Source organism: Triticum urartu, chromosome 2A (assembly GCF_056163025.1).
Source record: "Triticum urartu cultivar PI428250 chromosome 2A, HENAU_Tu73, whole genome shotgun sequence".
In the NCBI taxonomy this organism is placed as follows: domain Eukaryota; kingdom Viridiplantae; phylum Streptophyta; class Magnoliopsida; order Poales; family Poaceae; genus Triticum; species Triticum urartu.
Window position 1 is genome coordinate 703,263,016 of NC_141874.1, and position 13,185 is coordinate 703,276,200.

At 42.5% G+C, this 13,185-nt stretch overlaps 1 long non-coding RNA gene across 1 annotated transcript; it reads left to right on the forward strand.

Annotated features, from left to right (window-relative positions):
- Positions 1-10,711: 10,711 nt before the first annotated feature.
- LOC147986939 (uncharacterized) lies at positions 10,712-12,842 on the forward strand. The gene is made up of 3 exons (XR_015615253.1): positions 10,712-11,378; positions 11,540-11,641; positions 12,191-12,842. It is a non-coding gene; the product is annotated as an uncharacterized LOC147986939 (long non-coding RNA).
- Positions 12,843-13,185: the final 343 nt, after the last annotated feature.

Consider the following 13,185-nt stretch of genomic DNA (forward strand, 5'->3'; position numbering starts at 1 on the left):
GGAATCTGGTCCTCGCGAGCATCGACTTAGAAAATTCTTTCTTTATTCTTCGAAGAGGATAACCTCGGCCTCTTCATTAAGCGAGAGGTGCACATAGTCATTTTTATTATATTATAAAATAAAACCAGACAAAAGAAATACATGCATCAACCACATAATCATCTTGCAGACTAAGGCATAGCCTAGTAATGAGAAGGGGCTGATGCCTTCCCACCCATCCAGGTTCAAGGCATGATACTTGCAATTTGAGTTTGTTGCACCAATTATACTGTAAGGGGTTCCCTTACAGTTTTTCTATAAAAAAAACCCACAAAATCATCTTGTGACCACACTCGCTACATTTATAAGTTTGATGATGTGCCCAACCTCACATCAGCACACATTATTTAATTCGGTGGCCTCATCAACCCACCCCTAACAAGCTGGGACAATCATTCAGTCTAGTAGACCCTTTGCGGCGCACCTGTATGCACACGCTGTAGAGTCAGTCGACATCGTCTTTTGCATTTGCAGTTCCAACTTCAGTAGCAGGTATTCTCTGCTTGCAGACAATTATTCAAATGCAGGGATGCATTGGAGGTGGAGTTGTGTGCATGTATGAAAGGGTTATCATTTGCAATTCAACGGAGTAACTCTCCTATTGCCATCGAGATGGGTTTGCTTACGGCGGTTGCCATGATTGAAGATATTGGGATAGATAGATCAGTCTATGCTTCCCTTTGAAGGAAATCAAGTATCTGAGGAGTCTTCGAGAAACTTGTATTACTTGTATAAATCGTACTCAGAATAAGGCTAGTGATTGCCTCGCTAGTTCCACTAGAGTTAAAGATAGAACCGTTACATGGATCGGCTCGGGTCCCCCAAAGGTCCTAGAAGTGGTGCTTGACGATTTGTAAGAACATTATGATTGAGTAATACAAGTTCTATTCCTGCAGAAAAAAAGGTATGTGTGTTAAACTAAGCTCAGTAGTTAAACTGGAGCAATATTTCCTATTTTCAAAGCCTCAAAATGCTATATGTGACTGACCTATTTGTCCAGACCCAAAACTCCAGTGATAGTTCCTATTTCCCATCTTCCTTTCCTTTTTCTTCTTAAAACTATGCGAGGGCATCTTCTTTAACGTGTCAAAAATATATGAGAATTAAATTTATGATTTCTTTTATATTAGTAGTATATGTGTAATAATAGTGTGGTTCCATAGGCACTAAAAATTACTGATGTAACTGATAATTGTGCACAAATGATCTTTAATCGGCTTTAGGTTAAAAAGGTTGGCTATTTTGACAATATATATGAAATCATTTGTCATTCTATTAGATCAATAGCTTCACTTCGGTACCCCCCCCCACACACACTAAATACATAAGGGCAATATGGTCTTTCGACAAGAACGTATACCCACTTCCGTATGGTCTTTTTTTGGGACATACGAGCGGTTGTATACATAGAAGTTTGACCATCCGATCCGCCGACATCACCTCGGCTATGAAGACATTTCTGGTCGTTCACAAAAAAGCGTCCGAGACAGGAATTTCAGCGCCGTCAGCAGCGGTGGTCGGGCCCTACAAGGCGGCCACGTCAGAACATGAGGGGTAATATCTATAGTAGCTTGACCTGGTGGGGCGTGATCGGCTATCTAAGTTGGTCGACGCACTCCTCACGCAGCGAGGTGGTACTAAACCTCGAGGGTCTGCAGGGCACGCTAAGAGGACGTGCGCTGGGCCGACCCAGTAAGTGCTCGAGGCATCGGCGTTGGGGCAACGCTCGCTGGGCCGGCGTTGGGGTGACGCGCGGTGGGATCACCGGATCAGACGCTGTTGACATTTTTTTCCTTTGAAAAAGTTCATTTGTGGTTTTAATTTTTTTCCTTTTGTCTTTATTATTTATGTTGTTAACTTAAAATAACAGTTTTAAGTTACTATTTTAAATTTTGATTTTAAATATTTTTTCATAAAATATTCCTTTTTAACTTTTAACTTTATTATTTTTGTTAATAACTTAATATTTAGAATTTTGATAATATTCCTTAGGAATGTATTCTGATTTTTTATTTGAACAAAGAATGAAGAAATTCTTTTCCTAGCATCAAATTTTTTTTTTGAGGTAATCCTAGCATCATATAGTGAGGTCGATGTAGAGATGCGAAAATAAGGGCACGAGCGATAGTATTTGATTGTATGAAAATGAGGCTTAATTCAGCCTTTCTGGCCCGTCAGCCGTAAGCACCTCCAGCTCTATGGCCCAACGTTGTCTAAAAAAAAACTGTATGGCCCAACGCGTAGCGCCCGGCTGGAGCCGCGGTGACGCAGATGTAGAGTTCTGTTCTCTTGTATTAGTACCATACTGCTTACCTTGATTAAGTCAGGCTAATTTATAAGTCGCTCCCCGGGCATTGCTAGCACCATATGACATGTGTGGTCTGCTATCTTATGCTAAGTTAAGACAAGTATTTGTGAAAGAAGAAGAAGAAGAAGAACGGGAATAAGATGAAGGAAAAGAAAACAAAATGACGTTTGCACACACCAACATGGTGTGATCTGATCTTTTTTTTGGCCTTTTGTTTACTAGTAAGTGTGCACGTGCAATGCACATATAACCACAAGAGTAAATTTCTATGTACATCTTACTTATGAGACAATTATTTAAATAAACACAGTTGCTAAGTGGATCGTCCGTATAATCATCCTCTTAACTCATTTTTTTTGGGATAAAATTTGCCACGTTATGTAGGATATCACGAAATATGAACAAATGTGCAGAAGCTATACAGTGGTGCAACAATATATAGTGGTGTCACAAGTTGGTTGTAAAAAGGGTCAAAAGTTGGTGATGTCAAAAACTGCCAAAAGATTTTCACAACCAAATGATAAGTGCCACACGTGTGGCACAAAGTAACACCACCCTGACGTTTTTTACAACTAAAATTGCCATACCTTCAAAAAACTGAAACTTGCCATCCAAACAAAAACTTGACATGCTTCACAAGTAAAGTTGCCATTCTCGGGCAACTAAACTTGCCATAAAAAACGTCAGGGGGGAATTGCTTCGTGCCACACGTGTGACACTTATCAGGGTCCTAGAAATAAAGTGATGTCAAAAGTTGGAATTCCATAAACACTTGCATGTCAAACTGAAACCTCCATGCTCGACCCTTATACAAGAAAAATGAAAATAATATATTTTACAAAGATTCTGCAAGGGAAAATCAACAATGTGCCTGTGTTGCTCAGGTTGAGACAAAGCACCTTCAGGCAAGAATAGTTATCACTTGTCCACTTTCACTATACACAAGGAATTTTCCTCCAGAAACCAAATATATATTTTGTTAGGAGATTTTTTTGCAACATTGAGTTCTAACATACAACCATCAAAGAAAGCAAATCAACATGGGAGATCAACCTGTGACATAGCAGTTCATAAGTAGGTAACTTGTACTATGGTGACATTGTGCAGGTACCAGTTTAGTATATTTGCATTCACCATTGTTGCAGAGTACATAGGAACATCTATTTTGGTTGTTCATATCCACACCACATGACATTAACACCACCACGCTAATCACATTTATATTCTCAATACTCTTTATCATGTAAAAATTTGAAGCAGCCCACTTCACTAAATTGGAACTAATGATTTAAATGGTTCTTCTCAAGGGTGTAGTAGTGTGTATCACTCACTCCCCTTCCTTATAAGTCTCAAGCCTGAATGTCATGTGTTTTACCAGAAGAAACAAATTCAGTGAGATAGTGCAGATGCTATAACATGGACGTACATTATGCTATAAGATGAACACTTCCCAAGATCTGCATACAAGCACAAAATTATGGAAACCATAGAGAATTTATGATTTATAATAGGGACCAGCTATTTTCTTGCTTGGAATCCAAACTAAACATTTTCATTTTGTCAGTGTATCGTTATGTTATTCACTCATGGAGCACTTGGATATGGTAATTTATTCAGTACTTTGTTATTTCTAGTTATATTAACGTCCATTCAGAAGCTACTATACTGAAACCTCATATTCCAAGACAAACCTTTAAATTGCAAAACACAAAGAATTCGCATGGACAACAACTATGTTATTATGGAAGAACAATACAAGTAAATGGGAACATACCGTATTCTTTATCATGCAGTAATAACAATACTGTATCAACAACTCAGAGCACCGCTTCTTTTTTTTAGATCATCAGGGGAGTTTGGAGCCCCCCGGTTCCATTCATTTGTGAATAAATGAAACCACATCGGTTTAACAACCAAGCATGCCTCAAAACGCATGTTCTCAAAGAGCAGGAAAATAAAACAGTACGGGGGAACAAAAAAGGCCTGCAACCTATTACAGGATCGAGGATCCGACTTTCATGACACTGAACTTAACCGATGAAACACTACAGCAAAGTGATCCTCATTCCTCCTGCACCGGCTCAAAACCTCATGTCTTCTGCAGCGAGCATCTCGCGGACCTCCTTGATATGCTCCACGAGTCCCCCTTTCATCTTCTTGAGGGGTTGATTTGGTGTGCCAGGCCAGTCGAGAGGCGATGCAGGGCTCGAAATCGCCTGAGCAGTTTTTTTTATGACGGATCACTTGGCCTTGAAGAGTCAGTACTCTGGAACTCACCTTTACAAGCCCCAGAACCAAGCTTGGGATAAGAAGAGTCATGAGTGGCACCTCCAGTGCCCATCAGGTTCCTCTTCACCCCAGAGTCAATTGGAGTGGGCTTTTGAGTATGCAGGATATCCAATGTAGTATCCCCTGCATTTTCTCGAGTGAGTCCTCGGAGTACAGAATCATCCACCTCTTGAGGGTCTTCCAGACTAGCCACCAGATCTGTTTAATATCAGACCAGACTTCATTATCAAAAACATGTTTATTTCTGGTTTTCCACAGGCACCACAAGACACAAGCACAAAAGGCATTAAGTACTTTATGTTTCTTGTTGGCAGGTCAAAATTTGGCTATGGAATAATAACTAGATCCTACCTCTACGGAAAGAAATGAGGAGACTGCATCCCAGATGTTCTTTGCAACCACACAATCAAAAAACAAGTGGTTTACAGTTTCCTGTTCAGAACAAAAAAGACAGTCAGGGTTCCTATCTATGCCCCTTTTAAGTAAATTGTTCTTAGTCATAAGTTTGTTATGCACCAGGAGCCAGAGAAAAACCTGGATTCTGGGGGGCACAACAATGGACCAAACAGAAGGGATGTAGACAGGCTTCACACCCCTAAAATTGATGATGGCATAAAGTGAGCTAGAAGAATAGACCCCTTTGGATTCATATTGCCAGACCATAGCATCATCATCTGCTTTGAGCACAGTCTCCTTTATGATTTGTTCAAGGGAGTACCACTCCTCCATCATGGCAGGGGTGAAAATTCTCCTAAAGGTAAGCTTAATGTTGCTCCCATCCCAAACTTCAGAAACTGTCACACATTGTTGATGACAAATGGAGTATAAAGGCCAAAATTGAACTGAGAGAGGGGAGGTTCCAAACCAGATATCCTCCCAAAATCTAATTTTCCTACCATTTCTCACTACCCATCTGTAGCCAAACTTAAGGGCCTTGGCAGCCCACATAACCCCTTTCCAAAAATTTGAGGAGGCTTGTGGTCTACATGCAAAAATATTAGGAGCATTCCTAATATACTTGCTGTCTACAATTGATTTCCAAATTTTACCCTCATCTTGGGCGTATCTCTTGACCCAACTGCCCAATAAACACAGGTTAAGATCCCTGATATTGGGGATCCCAAGCCCTCCATGTTCTTTCTTCATACAAACTAGGTGCCAGTTGGCCAGGTGGAGTTTCCTGTTCCCCTCAAAGTCACTCCAAAGGCAATGAGCTAGTTGACTATTAATCAGATCTAGGGCCCATTTAGGGAACTTAAAGAAGGACAGTAAATAAATGGGGATACTAGCTAGACAAGCTTTAATGAGAGTTATTCTAGCCGGGTAGGACAGTAGTTTTCCCCTCCAGCCAGCCATCCTCTTTAAAATCTTATCAATAAGAGGCTGGATGTCTTCCCTCCTCAGCTTGTCATAATGTAAAGGAATCCCTAGATATTATATTGGAAATGTACCAGCAGTACATCCAAAGGTATTCATGAAGTTACTTAGCTCTCCTCCCTCAACTCCTAATGGAATGAGTTCACTTTTAGTATAATTGATTCTCATACCTGATACTCTCTCAAAGCAAGTCAAAATCATTTTCAAGTTAGCAGCCTTAGATTCATCCTTATCCATGAAGAGGATAGTGTCATCTGCATATTGCAGACATATCACTCCACCAGGGATAAGATTAGAACAAAGCCCTTTAATCAGGTTGTGAGAAGCTGCTTTAATGAGCATTCTAGTTAGCACATCTACCACAATGTTAAAAAGTAAAGGAGATATAGGATCTCCTTGTCTTAGTCCTTTGTTGGTTACAAAGAAGTCACTATCAACCCCATTGACCTTGACTCCCACAGAGCCCATATGAGTAATTTGATAGATCCATTTGGTCCAAACAGGACCAAAATTTCTTTTTTGGAGAATCTCCATCAAGAAATCCAGATTAACTTTATCAAATGCTTTCTCATAATCTAACTTTAGCGCTAGTCCTGAATTATCAGAGTGGAAAGTAGAATGTAAAACTTCATGAGCTGTCACTACACTTTCAAGGATGTATCTCCCTTTCATGAAAGCTGATTGGTTACTGGAAGTAAGGAAATTCATGAGGGTGGCAAGCCTATTAGTTAAAACCTTGGAGCACCGCTTCTTTTCAAATATGTTCATACTGGACATGGTGAGAAGGAAAATGTCAGATATTGGAGCAGAAAATAAGATTGGAAATTAGAATCAGAATCACAAACCTATTCACGAACAAGAATAAGAATCACAAAAGGTAGCATTAAGGTATGATGGATGATATGTAACATTCATCTAACTTGAGCATGGATTTGAATAGTAATTAATGCTGATGAAGCAAAATATGGTTTCCACACATGGGAAAAAACTGAGGTCTTCATGGTAAGAGAACTTATGTTTTAAAAGAGCAGAAATCATAAGGTGCAAAATATTGATTACAATTCACCATGATATTCATTTAACATCTGCCGACATATAGTACTTTCCAATGTAATGCTCAATACAACATCTAAGAAACTATATAGTGAAGAAATATAGCAAAACTGAAGAAATAAATAAATACATGACGACTGGGGCAGTAAACAAGCTTAATGGAAATTTTTGAGAATTTAACTCCCAAATATCATGTGATAGTCAATTGAAAACAAACATAATATTTTGTGTAGCCTATGGTAATAGGCCATTTGGGAGGTCGGGTACACTCAGGTCATCTGAAATTGAACCGAGCACAAGAGAATGTATTGCATTATAGAGTGCGCATTCACTTCATGGTTGATTGAAGAGTGTAAAAAACTCACAGGTACAACATTCTCACCTAACGTCCTAATGATGTCGGACAAGCAACTGCCAACTGGACACCAGAAGACATGGTAGTCCTGTGGTGGTTTGAGGTACTCCCTCCATCCCAAAATTCTTATCTTACATTTGTCTAGATACGGATGTATCTAATAATAAAACATGATTTGATACATCCGTATTTAGACAAATCTAAGACAAGAATTTTGAGACCGAGGGAGTACGTACTCTTGCCATCCAGCAACTGTCTCGAGGTTTCCTATGAAATGATGTCATTTGGGATGTTTCCTCGGTCACTCGTGAACAGTATAGAGAAGAAAAGTTACCAGGCTGTGATCCTCCAAGCTCCTCTTCGGAATTTTGATCATCCTCTTCTTGCTCCCCTGAATCTGTGTCATCTAGCTCCCCTTCGTCCAGCTCCATCTAGAAAATGGTAGAGCATTCCTTGTAAAACACGTACGTAATTTCCAGCACAAATGGAATACGGAAACAAGAAAAATACTTTGCAAGGATAACCAGAACATTATTCTTAGGTTACCAAGTTGATCCAATTGTATAAAGAACTAACAGGACACATTGTTGGGTCAAATTAGACCATCCATCTCTCCATGAACTGAAAGAATTTGCAGGCCACAAGTGCCCGCGAGCATCAAACCAACACAATCGAAGAACCTACGACTGCGGCCGATCCGACAGCCAAGCCAAGAACTCATATCCCCTACGAACTGGGCGAATGAAACATGGCAAGAACGAAAACACGCAGACGCACCAAATTTGAACAAATAAATGAACAAGTTCTTGAATCTTACACACGGTTTAAGAGAGGCAGAATTGGTACGCCTGGGCCGGTCTCTGGTCTCGCAAGGTGTCAACCGCCTTGGTCATGCACCTGCGCGGGTGATGCGCCGAGCCCCGGCCTCCTGGTCGCCGTCATCCCAGAGTCCCACCCGCTGTCCATCGTGTCGTGCGAGAAACAGCCAGGCCCCCCTGCCGGCGTGGCCATGCCATGGCTGCAGAGCGCGAGCCCCACTGTGAGCCGCCTTGACCACCCCCATAACAGGCCTGCCTCCCCGCGATGCCACACGCTGCCCGGCCCGGCCCGCCGGAGCTCGCCACCGTTGCCTGCCATCGTCGTCGAACATTAGTCGCCGTAGCCTCTCGGACGTTTAGAGATAACCCTAACACCGCCGCCGCCTCGATGCGGACCACGCCATCGCGTGCCGAGAGCAGAAGCTGCCGTGCGCTCTGGTACATCTCGGACGGCGCCCCAGTCCCAGCTGGACAAATCCATGGCCGCGACGGTCGAGATTGAAGACTCCTCATCTAGGTTGTTTCGATGTGTTGAATGGCGTTTTCGCGTGATTGAAGTTGTTTTTTTTCTGCGTGCGTGATTCCAGGGGTTGAAAGAATGGATCACAAAGGCAAGCGATGGCAGTTTCTATTTTTGCGTGCGTGATTGTAGGGAGTCGACGACGTGGGTGTGAAGTTTGATATTTTTTCTCTTGATGGAGTATGGTCAGTCAACGTAAATTGCTAAGTGCACACAGAGAACGAATTACATCAAGGCTAGCGGTTGGATTAAGTTTAATGGGCCTAATCCTGTGGTGGTAATGGGTTCGTGTACGTTTGTGGGGTGCGTTTAAAAAAGTTTTGATTGTTTATTAGTAGTGGAGATCGATTGAATCAAGTTTTTTCTCTTTTTGGCCGGCATGGAAGCACTAGACCGTTGCATAGTTAGAGCATCTCTAGCAGACCCCGTATAATATCCATCCGCAATATGTGTTTACAGTTCGCTAAAAAAGGGATTTGCGGGCGGGTCAGCTACGCAGGGTCTGGTCGGCCGCACCGCACGTCGCCCCGTAAACCGAAAACCCCCGATAAGCGAATTTGACAGTGATTCCAACAATTGAGTTCAAATTTGAACAATAAAACATAGCTCGCGTGCAAATAAAAGCATAGTTTTGTATGACAAACGCAAAAGGACTTCATGCAAAAGCGACGACCACGTCCATCATCATCTTGGTTGCTTTTCACCCGTCGTCATGATCTTCACTCCGCACCACCTCCATCGATGCCACCGCCGCCCCCCGAATCCATCGCCAACACTTGTTCCAATTCCTGCACCGAAAGCATCGCCGGGCACACTGAATGCACCAGCGGCACTGGTTCCAAATCCCGATAAGGAAACATCACCGGCACTGAAACACGCATCGGCCACCGCTAGCATCCTCCTCTTCGAGATGTCTCTACTTGCCATATCATGCCATTCTTTGGTGATGTCATCCATGTCATCGCGGTTCAACATCATGATCCGGTTCTCTTCAGCAAGAAGCTTGGACATGGCTTTGTTATCAGCGGCATGTGCTCTTCTCTCCTCAATGGCCGCCTTGCGCAACCCCTCGTCCTTGAGCAATTGCCACTTGTCTTGCTTCTCTCGTGTCTTCTTCTCGACCAACTCTTTCCTTGTCTCCAATGTCTTCGCTAACATCAACTCATTTGATTGCATCATGGCATCTTTCTTGTCCCACTAACTTGTATTACTCATGTCTTCGCTAACTTGTATTACTCATGTAAATCGTAGTCAGAATAAGGCTAGTGATTGCCTTACTAGTTTCACTAGAGTTGAAGATAGAACTATTACATGGATTGGCTCGGGTCCCCCAAAGGTCCTAGAAGTGGTGCTTGATGATTGTAAGAACATTATGATTGAGTAATACAAGTTTTATTCCCACAAAAAAGGTCTGTGTGGTAAACCAAGCTCACCAATTAAACTGAGCGATATCTCCTATTTTTAAAGCCCCGAAAAGCTATATGTGACTGGCCTATTTGTTCAGACCCAAAAACTATATATGTGACTGACCTATTTGTTCAGACCCAAAACTTGAGTGATGGTCCCTATTTCCCATCTTCCTTTTACAACTATGCGAGGGCACCTTCTTTAATGCGTCAAAAATATATGAGAATTAAATTTATAATTTCTTTGATATTAGTAGTATATGTGTAATAATAGTGTGGTACCATAGCCACTAAAACTATTGATGTAAGTGACTATAATTGTGCTCAAGTGATCTTTAACCGGCTTTAGGTTAAAAAGGTTGGTTATTTTGACAATATATATGAATCATCCTAAATTCTAAAAAGTGCAGCTGTGCTGATTAGTTCTCCCGAGCGCACAGGCCTGCGCGCCGTCGGATCCACAATCACGATCGCCAGGTGTGCCACGGTCGGAGCGAATCGTCCGAGTTAATTAAACCGCTTGGGCACACAGCGAAACTGCTTCGCTATCTCTCAGAAAAAGCCACACTAGCCCAATCCCCTTTTCCCCGTCGAGTAGAGGTGGCGAAGAAGCAGAGGAGCGCCGCCGACGACGCCCGGGAGATCGAGGGGGAGATGGCAGAGAAGAGGAGTCCGGCAAGCCGGTCGGCGGGGATACACAGCAGCCGCGCCGCCGTCTCCTCCCCCTCTTTCTAGGATCTGAAGTTTGGGTCAGCTAACCGTCGCGGCTCCATCGGGGACGGCCGCCACGGAGCCCACACTGGAGGGCGATCTGGTGCTCAGGTCAGCCCGCATCGGCTCGTCCGTGATGCCCGCCGGCACCAAGGGCCGATCCGTCGCCTCCTCTTGCAATGGCTGCCCTGAAGCGGTGGTCTCGGGTTCGGGTATGGCGCGAAGCTAACCCTGAAGGACCCGTGCGGGAAGCTGGACTGCGTCGGGTCGTTCGCGCAGACCGCGTCAATCAGCTGCACCTGCGACGGCTTACCCGAGTGCCGCATCATGGGCTGTGTTCCTCGCTCGCTCGACGGCTCGCACCAACTTGATTTGTGAGCTGTGCGTGGGTTGATGTGTGCTTTGCTGTTCTTGTGTTTTTGCTGACACTGAAACTGAAACACCGTGCACACCAAACTTCAAAGCATGTACACGAGAACAACAACACAGCTTTTAAGAACAGGTGCACATGCGTCCACATTCTACATTCTACGTATCATTTGCACTCCTTTGACATCTTTTTCAGAAGCACCGAACGATAGATCAACCTCTACATCCTTTAATCAATGTTCAGATAGTTTACATCCTTTGCACATCGCAATTCACCGGACAATTTCATTGCAGGGGCCGTTGGGTTGCAGTTAGAAGGGAGCGCTGAAATTTCTCATTTCTCAACATACTCAATCATAACTAACTACTGGGATAGGATTCATCATGTGTTGCCAGGTAATCTACAAAACTTGCCTGGAACAAAAAACTTCATTGTGATCACCCAGGGATTAGCCTGGTGCCTGCAAAAAGCTTTATGTGGTTTGCCTACATCACAAAAACAATTTGCATAAAGACTTGCTAAACTTTGCTTAACAGTTCTTGTCCCAAAAAGCAGGAGATTTTTTTTTTTGCTTTCTTGCTGATTGCACTGAACTTGCCCCAAAAAATGGCACCAACAACTTGTTGCCTTTTTTTATTACAAATGAAGGCGGCCTGCGAAAAAACACAAATTTTTTGCCTGACGATTACACTGAATTTGCCCCAAAACACACAAATGTCACTTGTCTATATTTTTTGTTCTAGACAAATGCAACCTAATATACACGGAGGGAAGATGCATTCATAACAACACAACATTTATTCTTCATGTTATTTATTTTGAAAGCCAACACTGCGCAAAGTCGTCTTCTCAAGTAAGCTAGACCATGTACGTGCCATTTTGGATTTCGCCCATTACTACTGCTTCTGACTCAATCCTTTGCGTGAATGTGCAATTCTCCATAGCTCGAAGTCCACAAGGTGCTCACCACCGGCGGAGCTGCGTTCTGCTTTTGGAACACCAAATTTTCCCATTCAGGTGTGATTGAACTGCTTAATAGCTCTGTGATTAATTATGCAACAAGATCCTAGTTAATCAGTAGCATCATGGTTCAACATGTAGCTTCTGATGTAGTATCTTCACTGTATGTGTTGCATACGAAATTTATCTTATCCAAACAGATTTTTTATTTTCTTAGTTCCAAGAAATTTCAACAATTTCTTCAAGATTGTTGACTTGGAATCAACAGTTTTTCAATCGGTTCAGAAATAGATAGTCGTTTGTTGTAAAACTTTGAGAGATTAAGACAGTACGGTTGTGCTCGTAGCTACTTCTGTAAGGCCTCTCAACTTACGTGAAATATAAACCATACTCATATGTGTTGTTTGCTCCAATAGGCCAACTCGCAAGGAACAAGTGATGACTCAAGGATACCGGGATATAATTTGTTGCATACTGTGTTATTATTGACCAAAACTTGCCCAACATTTACTAGGTAGACGGTAGTTGCCTGAAAATCTACGTGATGGGCCATTGAATTATGAATTCTTTACCTGTGCTATGAAGTTAGGCAATCTGCAAATAAATTTGTGCACTTTATATCAGTAGCATTATTTAAGCAGCAAATTGTTGTGATTTACACACAAGTTGCAATTGCCAATGGAGTAAGATGCCTCAATATAAATAGTACTTGCCTAAATCACTCAGTTAAAGTTTCCTATACAACCACGGGACCTCCAGAGTCATTGTTGAACATCAGGAGGTAATTCATGGACGTAGCTCAGTCCCTTGTCTGTTCTGTAACTGGACGCGGGAAGGGAGAGATCACTTGTGAATCTGGTTCGTACTTATGCACCCATCTACCTATCCACCGGGTAAGCACTACACTTTAATTGATTGGGCAGTATAAAATCTAATAGCATCCGATGTACTTCCTCTGTTCCACAATGAGGTTCCATAG